General features: G+C 46.0%; 1 protein-coding gene across 1 annotated transcript in view; it reads left to right on the top strand.

Moving 5' to 3' along the window:
* Positions 1–12,735, top strand: part of vstm2l (V-set and transmembrane domain containing 2 like) — a 97,583-nt gene that overhangs the window by 48,574 nt on the left and 36,274 nt on the right. The gene's annotated exons all lie outside the window — the stretch shown is intronic.

The raw sequence follows: 12,735 nt of genomic DNA, 5'->3' as shown, positions 1-12,735 counted from the left end.
TCCGCAAGCTTGTTGGAGGTCCCCCATTGTTCCACAGCTCTTGCAAACATACCCTTTGAAGCAGCATGAATAGGCTGAATGAAAGCCTCCACAACGCCAATAAGGTGTGAATTGCCTTGCATTCATCCTTTGTTGCGGATTCTGAGTCATCTGGGTCACCTGAGGCCTGCTGGCAGTTGCAGGCTCGTGGTTTCTGCCCTGTACATTTCTGCTCACAAACACAGTTTCAGTTAATTTATGAACATTTCTCGCACTTATGTGCTGAGAGATTTGTTTGGTGTTATCACTGGTGGACATAAACGCCTGTGCTATCGCAATGGCCTTACTGAGAATCAGTGTCTCTACAGTCAAAAGTTTTCGTAGGATGGTCTCGTGGCCAATGCCCAGTACAAAAAAGTCTCTCAGCATTTTCTCCAGGAAGCCATCAAATTGTCCAACAAGTCGCCTTAGCTTGACGATGTAGCTCGCCACTTCCTGACCTTCAGATTGCTGGTACGTATAGAACCGATACCTTGTCATCAGCACGCTCTCCTTTGGATTACGATGCTCCTGAACCAGTGTACACAGCTCCTCATACGACTTATTTGTGGGTTTCACTGGAGCCAGAAGATTCTTCATGAGGCTGTAGGTCGGTGCCCCGCAGGCCATGAGGAGGACCGCTCTCCTTTTTGCAGCGCTTCCTTCTCCAAACAGCTCGTTGGCTACAAAATACTGGTCCAGCCGTTCGACATAGGCTTCCCAGTCCTCACCCTCTGAGAACTTCTCCCGGATGCCCACAATTTGCTGCATCTTTGCATTGGATTCGTGTACTCGTCGCCAGTTGTTGTGTTCCTAACACAGATGAGACTGCACACAGGGAGATTAAAGTAACAGTGACCTCACTCATTCTGGAGTGTCTTAATAAAGACTAACAGGCCTTAGGGGCCGGCTTATATACAGTGCTCCCAAGGGATGCACTCCCTGGTGGCGGAACATGGGAGTGCATGCTTTATAGATACACAACAAGTATGAAGCTTCTTTGGGCATTGGAGCTAGGTAATGGGGGAAACATTATTGGGAGTAATGCCCTCAGTAATGTAGCACATCCTCCTTTCTGGGGGGCCTCCTGGCCCTGTGGGCAGAGGACCTCTCTTGCAGTGTTGACTCCCTGCACAAAGCTGGAGTGCTGCGTGTGAGACACAGGGTGCCCCTTCCCTGCTGAGCCATTTGTGTAAGTGCTGAAGCATTTTTACCATTTTATGATGTTCGAAAGGGAATTCAGCTTTAAGTGCTGAAGACTCCTACTTAGGGCTTCTTTAATGTAAAACATTTTTTTTGAAAGGCAGTAATGGCTGAAATTGCGAACTCCACAGCCTCACTCCCAGAGGCTGTAAGATGCTGCAACGGCACTTCAAGATGGAAACTTTGGGTTGGATGCCTCCACTAATGCCTCCAGGAGGGTGTTACATGGCAAGTTAGCGCTGCGCTACAAATCTCAGCCCCCAGTGCGAACGTCTGCCCGGTAGCGCTGCGGCCATTTTCAGGGACCATAAACCCGAGGCCATGGTGACAGCGGCAGCTTTCTATTGATGCCCAATTTCTCCCACCGCCAGTCTCCTTACCTAAGGAAGGATATACTTGCCTTAGAGGGAGTCCAATGAAAGTTCACCAGACTGCGTCCTGGGATGGAGAGATTGTCTTATAAGGAGATATTGAGGAGACTAGGGGGCTGAAGTGCAGGGTCTGTACAAGGCCCGTTTCCGCTGTTTTGCAGCGACCATGCGGCGGAATCGAGTGGCTACCGCGTTGCAGTCCATTGGCCGCTTCGTCCACATTTAGATCGGGAATTTTTTGGCCTGTCCCCACTTCCGCTCCGCTGATGATGACCACCGCAAACCCGTCATCAAAACGCGCACTGCCGCTATCCCACACCTACATATTAATCCGCCCCAAGTTTAGGTTTAAAAAAAACCCTCGAGCCACTGGATGGTGCCCCCGACAGTTTTTTCTGTCAGGGCACTTTCTCCTGCCTGTGTATGGCCCGGCAGCATGGCGGCCCTTCAAGGGTAGGACCCACTGCCTCGGTCACCATGTTGTTATTTTTGGCAGCCAACTTCCCGATCGGTCGGCCAAATATTGCCCCCGGGTTCAGTCAGGCCGCCAACGGACAGCCTGACACCCCCTCTTGGATCCAGGCCGCTGATCCGGCCAAAACCTTCCCTGGTGGCCCAGTGGCCGAAGCTAAAAACTGCCCAATTCTCTCCCCTTTAACGGAGGGAAGAGAGCGCGGTGAAGCACACGCACAGTGACGTCACCACCGCTCCGCTGCTGAGTGACAGTGGCGGAGACTCGATCCCACCCCAACTTCCTCCCCTCAGTCTGATTTACTGCCACACTTCCACCCCGACCATGACCGAGTTCCGGTCCAACGTCCAAAAAAGTACAAAGTGCTGAAAATCGATCCAAAGGCTGCCTCAGCGACCCCGGCAGAAAAACCAGGTAGGAAATTGTTGGTGCGCCAGCTTTTTGCCGTGCCTGAATTTTAGCCCCATAGTCTATATTCCCAGGAATTTAGACAAATGAGAGGTGATATTGAAACATATAAAATTCATAGATGGCTTGACAGGGTTAATGCTGAGAAAATGTTTCCCTTGGCTGGGGAATCTAGAACACGGGGTCACAGTCTCGGAATAAGGAGTCAGCCATTTAGGACAGATGAGAAGAAATTTCTTCATTCAAAAGGTTGTGAATCTTTGAAATTTTCTACCCCTGAGGCCTGTGGATTCTTAGTCGTTGAATATATTCAAAAAATAAATGGATAGATTTTTGGATATTAAAGGGATATGGGGATAGTGCAAGAAAGTGGAGTTGAGGTAGAAAATCAACCATGATATTGAATAGCAGAGCAGCCTCGAGGGGCCGCATGGCCTACTGCTCCTAATTCTCATGTTCTTATTTTCACAATGTAGTGATATACTTTGATCTGATTCATATAAGTGTTTAAAAATACACTAAATATCTTTTCATAAAGACAGTTCAGTTCCTCTTTAAAATAATGTTCGTGGTATATTAGTTTTATTATGACTATAGTTATCAAATTTGGTTTATCTACTTGTACTTATTATGCACAAAAATGTACAAGTTGGCCAGTTTAATCCTTTGTGCTTTCAGTAAACCCTGTATTCTCGCATGTCCAGCTTACAAAATTTTAATAGTTCAAGAAACCTATTTGGATCTACCATAATAGCACTAAAGCAAAAAATGTACCCATTACATTCCATCTGCTTTATTTAATTTTCAAGCTAAGATATAATGCTGTCGACATTGGATGGAAATCGAGCACAAAGAAAAGCAACCTTTTAGAAATTGAATCTCAATGTTAATTTATCATTACATGGAAAGATGTTACTGACTCCAGTCCTGTGTCAAATCTGAATGTGTTTGAAAAAAATGAGCATCCAAAGGATAATGACTTCAGGGAGATGCATTGCATGTAACAATTCTTCACCTGGGAACCAATGACACAGTCGTTCGTAGGCACGTGTTCCAAGTCTTAATGTTACCATTTCCTCCTAGGTACATGTGTCGTGCTTTGGCAGCATTTTTCTCTTCACTAAAAGAATTTTGAAATTGAGTTCCGGTTAAATATTATGTTTTAAAGCAAGTGAATTTGCACAGGTCTAAAAACAAAGCCACAAATTGAAAGTATCGGAGATGTGTATTGAAGCCAAACAGGCTAGTATGTGAAATGTCGCAGCTCACGGCCTCGTTCATGCAGATGCAATAAGGATCTATTGCTTCATCTCAGGTCCATTAGCCAGGATGGCCCCCATTCATTTTAGCACACCCACACCTCATGGCGGGGAGAAGGCTGAGATGTATTGACAGGCTTACTGCTGAATCACTAATAGGGAAGAAGTCATCCAGGGGGAGGGCTGTAATGCTGGAAACACATGGGGCGCTGGCTTTGAACAGAGGTCTGTCAGTCACAACCCTTAGCCCGCAGCTGGAATATAAAAATGCAGAGGCGAAATACCACGGATGCTGGAAATCTGAAATAAAAACAAAGTGCTGGAAATACTCAGCAGGTCAGGCAGCATCTGTGGAGAGAGAAAGAGAGTTAATGTTTCAGATCAGTAACCTTTCGTCAGAATGCAGGTCAGTTTTTGTTTTTAGAAGATGTCTGAAAGAAAGTTAATGCCAAAAACATGTAGATCGGCTCATGAAATATCCTGAGGGTGGGTTAATGAGTTTTTCCCATGTTTTTGAGGAGTGGCGTGATGTTGAGGTAAGTAAGTGACATTTTCCTTTAACTTTTACTCTATATGGTTACTTGCTATCTGTAAAATAAAGCAGCTTAATGATTCACATCTGGCCCAGTTTGACCAAAACCCCAATTTTGAGCTCTTGCGGGTGACGAGAGCGGGGCATGCGGGGAGGGATTAAAATTGCAGTAGTGCCCTTACTTTGCATTCGTGCCACCCCCCCCTGCTCACTGCAATTTTAACTCACAGATTTCGGGAGGCTTCAGAGATGTTCACTGCACACAGGCGAGGGCCTCATAAATATTCAAATGTTGGGGTCCGATGATGTCACTCAGACCCCAGTATGATTTTAACTCTGGATTGGGTGAGTCGCAATGAGGGCCAAGTGACGCCATGGAACCCTGGCGCCATTCATATTCTTTCAGTCACATTTTAAATTAAATCATCTCCTTTAAAGTACTTTGCTGTCTCTTATCCTTTATCTGTAAAGCTGAATGCTGGCAATCACTTACACAGTGAATGGCAGCAATATTATATTAGAAAATCAGGGCAAATGCAGTCCATTAAAAGAGGGTCTGATTTAACTTTAGCTGCAGTTTCAGGACATACTTGATACAGTCGAATGGAATAAGATGGAGGGGACAGGCACACTGTGAAAATTGGGTTTGGAAGTTAGCAGAATAAGAAAAACATAACATTTTGATTTGCATTTAGTTTATTGTGTTCACTCTCACATTGATAGAAACTTAAAGGAGTTTGTCTTGACAGTTTAAAGGTACCTTTGATGAGAGAAATTCTACAGTTGTCCAAGGGTTGGGTCAACCTTTAAGAGGAAGCGAGAAATCTGAAAAGTGAATGAACAATGTCTTGACTACCATAAAACCGTTTAAAGCCGGTTAGCGTTCATCCTGCAGGACATTTTCAGTTACTTGTTGGGTCCTGTAAACTGTCATACATTACGTTCAGGTTTTTGGTGAGCATTTATCCTGTGGCACTGCCCCATCCTCCCAATATTAGACCTTCCTAGGAACCTTGCATGCTTGCTGATGGGGGACAAGGGATACCCCCACAGATGTGGCTCACGACAGTACTTGGCAATCCTCACCACTCCTGAGTAACACATGCCAGGGGACCACCGGGACCATATTGAACACACTGTAGGGAGGATGAACCAGAGGTTCAGGTTTGTGGACAGCGAGGCTCAATTGTTTCTCAATCACCTTTGAAAGAAATTGAAAGCGCAATATCCAGTTCAGATCACAAGACAAGAATTGTTACATTCCCCCCCCTCTCCTCCCCCCCCCCCACTCCCCCCACCATATAATTAGATATTGGGCAGTACGAGTCTACTGCTGAACATAAGACACTCAGACCATTTAAGGAAGTGACTAGCACCACTGTACCGGAAAGAATATCTAAAGCATTCCCTAAACTTATAGCAAAATGTATAAACAGAACAATGGGCCCAAGTTTCCACACGCGCCTAGAACGGCGCAGTCCCGACCTGGACGCCCGTTTTTCGCGCCACAAAGTGCGCCTAAAAAAATCCTCCGTATTCTCCACCTCCCTGCAGGTCCTCTGGCCCTCGGCGCAGCGCAGCACGAGCTGTAGGGGGGCGGAGCCAGGTCCCTGCGCTGAAAACAGTGCCGGGACCTCTGCACATGCGCGCTACAGTGGGCACGCAAGTGCAGTAGCTCCATGCGCCGAACTGTGTGGGAGGGGCCCGAAGCACGCAGCCCCTAGCCCTGGCCGAATGGCCTCACTGGGGCTGCGTGAATAAGGCTCCTCCCACGGCCAGCTCCTGCTTCCCCCACCCCCCCCCCCGACCAGACCCGACACCCGCTCCCCCACCCCCCGCCTCCGGAACAGACCCGACACCCGCTTCTCCCCCCCCCCTCCCCCCGACCCGACCGGCGCTCCTGTTCCCGCTCCGCCCCCGCCCCCCCCCGACTGGACCCGACCCGACCCGAGCTCCTGTTCTCGCTCCGTCCCCCCCCGTCCCCCCCGACTGGACCCGACCCGACCCACGCTCCTGTTCCCGCTCCCCGCCTCCCCGCCGAGACCCGACCCGACCCGCGCTCCCGCCCCCCGACCCGACCCCCACCCCTCCCCCCACTGGACCCGACCCGACTCCCGCTCCCGCTCCCGGACTGGATCCGATCTGACCTTCCCCCCCCCCTCCCTCTCTCTCCCTACTCCCCCCCTCTCTGTCTCTCCCTCTCCCTCTCCCTCTCTTTCCCCCCCCCCCCACTCCCCGACCCAAACCGAACCCCCCCGACCCGACCCAACCCAACGCCACCTACCTGTAAATCTGGTGCTGGGGACGGGCCCTGCCCGAAGTCTCGGGCCAGCCCGTTCAGCCTTCGGTCCCGAAAGGCCTGCCTGAAGCACTTTCACACAGGTAGGAAGATGATTTATTTTTCTTTGCTTATAAATGTTCAGGTTGGATTTATTTGTATAATATTTGTATAAATATAAATAAGGATTTATTATAGAATTTAATGACTTCCCTTCCCCCCCCCTCCCACCTCGTTCTGGACGCCTAATTTGTAACCTGCACCTGATTTTTTAATGTGTAGAACAGGTTTTTTCAGTTCTACAAAAATCTTCACTTGCTCCATTCTACTTTAGTTTGGAGTACGTTTTCACTGTGGAAACTTTCAAATCAGGCGTCAGTGGCCGGACACGCCCCCTTTTGAAGAAAAAATTCTGTTCCAAAGTAGAACTGTTCTACCTGACTAGAACTGCAGAAAAAAAAATGTGGAGAATTGCGATTTCTAAGATAGTCCGTTCTCCACCAGTTGCTCCTAAAAATCAGGTGCAAATCATGTGGAAACTTGGGCCCAATATACTAAGAAGTCATAAATCAGGTTATATAATAGAAAGCAGCATTTTATATTTCAATAGAACACCTCATTATTTGAATGAGGTAAAATGGAAAACATTCTTTTCTTTTCTAGGATTGAACTACAGTATAATTAGGAAGGGAGAAATGAATAGATGCTTCTATTAGGTACGCCCACGGCAGCTGGGGTTACACTACAAATATTGGTACTTGTCCAATGTTATCTACATTTCATGTCATTTCTCATTACTCATTACGTGCATCTTCTAGGCTGATGTGTTCAACACTCACAGAAAATCAGCTGCACTTGAAGGATAATTATTGATGTTACTGAAAGCATTCTTATATAATGTGAAAGTGGGCTTTCATAATGGAAGCTTAGTAAAACTGTTAAATTCACTGGAGGTCAGATAAACAACACTGGGATTTCAAAGGAATCTTTGCTTTAATGGGTTTGTTGTTCCTCCGCAGCACTGCGTTTTTTAATCAAGCGTAGACTTTTAAAAGGCCCTTTGCAGAATCTTTTTGTTTCCCATGCTAATGGATTTTTTTGGAAATGCTTCTTAATAGCTTTGTGTGCAGATCCTTTTGTGTAAAGTGTCATTGTCGAGGGCTAACAGCACTTTGTTATTCAAGCTTTGATTCTGAGTGTTGGGAGAGGGCAGCAAATGATCACTTTTCATTTGCTGTTGGGTGCACTAAGCATGCTGGAGCAGCTAGGTACAGGTGGGGAGGATGTTGCCGTTATTGGAGTGATTTGCTGGCTATTTTTACTGTTGGCCATTCATCCATTCAGACGAGACAGGCCATCCAGATACTTCTACGCTGTAAATTGAACATCAACTGTCGTTTTTTTTCCCGCAATTGTGCCTCTGGATGTGGAGTTATTAATTCTTGAGGTTTTCACCAAATTTCGAAAAGCAAAATAAATCTCGGACCTCAAATCAGGATCCCACTCCTTCTCAATCTTGAATGTATCCAACAGTAGTAGATTGGAGTTGGTGTAGTCTGAGTTGATTGACTCCAACCCGTTGAATTCCAACCCAGATCAAGACCACTGAATTTTGAGATGCCCCAACAGCAACAGCATTTGATGTGACTGCCCAACAAATGGATATTGTTGGACAGTCACACATCTTCCCACTGTCCACGGCCCCAAATACTCCGTCCAGGTGAAACAGCGATTTACTTGCACTTCTTTCAATTTAGTATACTGTATTCGCTGCTCGCAATGTGGTCTCCTCTATATTGGGAAGACCAAACGCAGATTGGGTGACCACTTTGCGGAACACCTCCGTTCAGTCCACAAGTGTGATCCCGAGCTTCTAGTCGCCTGTCACTTTAATTCTCCATTCCATTCCCACTCTGATATCTCCATCCTTGGTCTCCCTCACTGTTCCAATGAAGCTCAACGTAAACTCGAGGAACAGTACCTCATCTTTCATTTAGGCACTTTACAGCCTTCCCTTTTGTTCTTTTCTCTCCTCCCCCTTTCAGAATCTATTTATTTAGAACATTCGAACATTTCGAACATTCGCCAGTTCTGATGAAGGGTCTTCGACCTGAAACATTAACTGACCCGCTGAGATTTCCAGTATTTTCGGTTTTTATTTCAGATTCCAGCATCTACAGTATTTTGCTTTAGTAAAAGGATATTTGTGTTCACTGAATTAGAGTAGAAAATTCCAAACCCACTTTGAGCTGTATTGAATTTTAATCAATCCCGCTAACCGAATGATTCAAGCTATTTATTTGAGCGCATAATCTAGGCTGACACTTCAGTGCAGTAATGAGGGAGTGCTACACTGTCGGAGATACTGTCTTCAATGAGACTTTAAACAGAGGCCCCGTCTACCCACTCAGGTGGACCTGAAAGATCCCATGGCACTTTTCGAAGAAGATCAAGGAAGTTCTTCCCTGTGTCCTGGCCAATATTTACCCCTCAACCAACACCACCAAAAACAGATTATCTGGGCATCATTTAATTGCTGTTTCTGGGAGCTTGCTTTGTACAAATTGGCTGCCGTGTTTCCCACATTACAACAGTGACTGCTCTTCAACAGTACTTCATTGCTTGTGAAGCACCTTGGTCCTGAAAGGTGCTATATAAATGCAAGTTCTTTCTTTCATTGCTTCTGTTACATTGACCAAAACACACAAAACTCAAACTATAGACTTCAGTAAATCTTCAATTACAATCCAAAGTATGACGAACACCAATAAGTATGAATGGAGCAACCTAACCGATGAACCAGCAAAATACTGAATTTCTGAGTAATCAAAAAATGGAGAAAAAAGTGCTGTCTCTAAACAAGTCGGTAACTTTGATTTTTAGGCTCCTTTGTCTCCGACCTGTTTTGTCAAATCAGCTGCAGTTTGTCCAATTGCAATGAAGGGAAACGTGAAATTGACAGTGAAAAATGACAAATAATTCTGGCGTGTACTGTGCCTAGATTGCGTGTAATTACAGTCTCAAACTGCATTTGATGCTGATATTTCTGATTGCGTTTTCTGAAGTGTAAGGAGCAGCACATAGCCAGTGTTCTGTGCAAGAATAATTTTTAACTTGTAAATTAGACATTAAATTAAAAACCTTTGTATTTCCTTCAGGTTAACTGAATGCGCTCAGCTTAATATGCCAAGTTACATAGAATATGCAGCACAGAAACGGGCCATTTTTCCCAACTAGTCCATGCCGGTCTATATGCTCCACACAAGCCTCCTCCCACCAGTAATGTAACAGTCTACTGAGTCTCATTGGCCTAAATTTGGCCAGGAGTTGCTCTGTTTTTTTTGGAGCAACTTGATTTTTTTGGAGTATCTTAAAAATCGCAATTCTGCACATTTAATTTGCGCCAGTGTAAGTGAGTTAATTAGGATATTTTTTAGTTGAGTTTTTTTATTCAAAAGGGGGCGTTACCAGCCACCTACACCTGTTTTGGCCATTTAAGCCAGGTTGGACAGCTAATAGTTACTCCAAACTAACTTAGGCCAACGTATGTGACCACTTGTGGCCCGCACAGAAAACCCTTGCGGAGAGTTAAGAAATCAGCACAGGTAAGTACATTTAAAGCACCAAGCACTAAACAAAGCACAAAAATAAGCATTCAATAACAAATAAAAAATACAAGGAAGCTGAGAGGACCTGCACCTAGCACCAAGACTTACAAAGCACAAAAAATAATAAGCAATTAATTAACAAATAAAAAATAGAAGGAACCCTGAACCTAAAGCACCAAGACCAAAGTAATAAGCAATCAATCAATTAATAACAAATAAAAAATAGAAGTCCTACCTTTATGTGAAGGGAAGGCAACGAGCCGCCGATGAGGGAGCCTATTCGGCCAGGGATGGGGCGGCGTGCTTTGGGCCCCTCCCACACAGTCTGCAGAGCACACTCACAGAATCTGGGTGTGAGGAGCTACAGCGCATGCGCACATACTCTAGCGCGCATGTGCAGAGGTCCCGGCACTGTTTTCAATGCTGGGACCTGGCTCCGCCCCTGAATCCAGTTGCCACGCTGCACCACCATCGAGGAGAGGCTGGGGAGCGGCCAAACTCGGCCTACAAAAGCGGCACACCTCTGGTGAGTGCTCCAGAAATCTGTGCTGGCCAAATTTGGGCCCAATACCTCAACAGTTACTTGCATGTGTCCTGCAATATCTTGATTTATACTGATTACGACCTTCCTTATATAAAAGTCTTTGGGCTGGATTTTGGGCTTTTTGGATTTCGGGTCGTTAATCACGGCGGGGCGTTAAAGTTAGCACCTGAAAATAGTTTGCGCTTCCGACTGCAAGGTTCAGCGAAAATCTAAGTTGAAGGAGCATTGGTGCTAAGTCAGGCATTACACAATGGACTTTGTGTGCCCAAGCTAAAACTTGCGACAGTAAAGAAGTTTAATTATTGTTTAGTGCCCTGCAACATAACGTTGTATATTGTATGGTTTTATTTTGGTGGGGGCTGTTTTTATGACTTTGTTGCAGTAAAATTTATGACTCCTCATTTGCCATTGGTGTCCTGTGCATCATTCCAACGTTCACCGGAGATGTGCCTTTATGGGGGCACATAGCGTGTCCAGTATTAGCTCCATCCCTCAGTTTCCTCCATTTAGGAGAGCTGGTCCATTACGAGCTGGCGACTTGCGAGTGTTGGTCCGGGAGCAGCATCTCCACGCTGCCTCCCCCATGAATGGTGTAGTTATTCAATGGGGGCCTCGCCAGGCTCCTCTTCATCGTCCTCCTCCTCCTGAGGTGGGCATGCAATCCCCACTGGCAATGCCTGGCCCCACATGATGGCCAAGCTGTGCAACATACAGCACACCACAATGAATTCGGATACCTGTTGAGGAGAGTATTGAAGACTGCCTCCAGAGCGGTGCAGGCATTGGTCTGCCAGTAAGAGATGGCATATCTCTGTCAACACTACCTTTAGAGACCTCAGAGAGCTGGAGGTCTAAGCGTTGGTGCCTGTAAACCTGTGGGGGATAAGTTCTTCTCCCCGGACGTCATCGGCCTCTCATTATCCATGGGCCGACATGGCCAAGAGTCCTTCCTCCAGCTTGACAGCACCTGGCAATAGCATGAAGCATGATACGCTGGTGAACTAGTAATGCCCCCATTTAATTTTCTCACTGAAGTTGTAAGGGCACTGTAATGGCAGATAAAAGTGAAGTTTGTAAGTCAGAGCTTCACACAGTATTATGTGCGCAACTGTTGTAGTCAATATGACCTGCGATGTCGGCTCCTCATCCCTCCATTTAAAAATGCTGCCAATACCGCCTGCCACACCCTGGGACCGCCTGGTTTTTTCAGGCGTTTCCTGGGGCGGGCGTTAAATGAGGCGTTAAGGCCGAATGTTCCATCCGGGGTGCTAGCGCAGCGTTGCACGACGATTGATGTCATCATCTCGCTAAAAAAGGAGGGCGGGGCGGTAAGTTTTTGCGCCAGTGCAAATCATGAAACTGACCAGCTCACGAAAAACATCCGTTGCTTCTGTGTCTCTATCAGCTGAAGAAAGGACATTCCTTCGAAAGGTGGAGTGGTCCGATTACATATAAAACAGTAGACATTTCAGAAGGTGTTTGAACTCCACAAACACCCCTCTGCCGCTTGCGCCACTGCCTTACTGCCGACAGAGAGAGGGGACTGTCACCAGCCTAAGTGTGATACCCATAACTCTTGCACCTTCATGTGTTTGACTGTTGTTAGGTTGTGCTCTGCTACTGAATCTGCTCTTCAATATAATTCAAAGTGAAAAACTATTGTGTTCTTAGCTGGAGCAATGTTGTATAAAACCAGGAGATAGTTGAGATTTTCTTAATTCTAACGTACTGTACTTGCTGAAAAGTAAAACAAATTGAGCACGTGCACTTGCTTATTACAGTTAATGTGGACAATCAACTTGGCCAAATATGTAATCTGAGGAAAGATGTTAGCCGAGAAATTAATGCTGGCAATATTACAAACTGGTAGCATTGGCTTCTTCTGTGTGATATTTTATTGAAGATGTTTAACCATTTATCTTGCCTCCACTGAATAGTGGGTTACAGAATGTCATGTGAATGCATTACGTGTCGCTTTATATCGCCAGCAGTAATTTCTAGGCTGTAGCCTCTTAATTAGCAATGAAAAGACAAAAGAACTG

This window comes from Pristiophorus japonicus, chromosome 12, assembly GCF_044704955.1.
Source record: "Pristiophorus japonicus isolate sPriJap1 chromosome 12, sPriJap1.hap1, whole genome shotgun sequence".
Classification (NCBI taxonomy): Eukaryota; Metazoa; Chordata; class Chondrichthyes; family Pristiophoridae; genus Pristiophorus; species Pristiophorus japonicus.
Note: the sequence above shows the minus strand (reverse complement) of the source record. Positions and strands in the feature narration are given on the sequence as shown.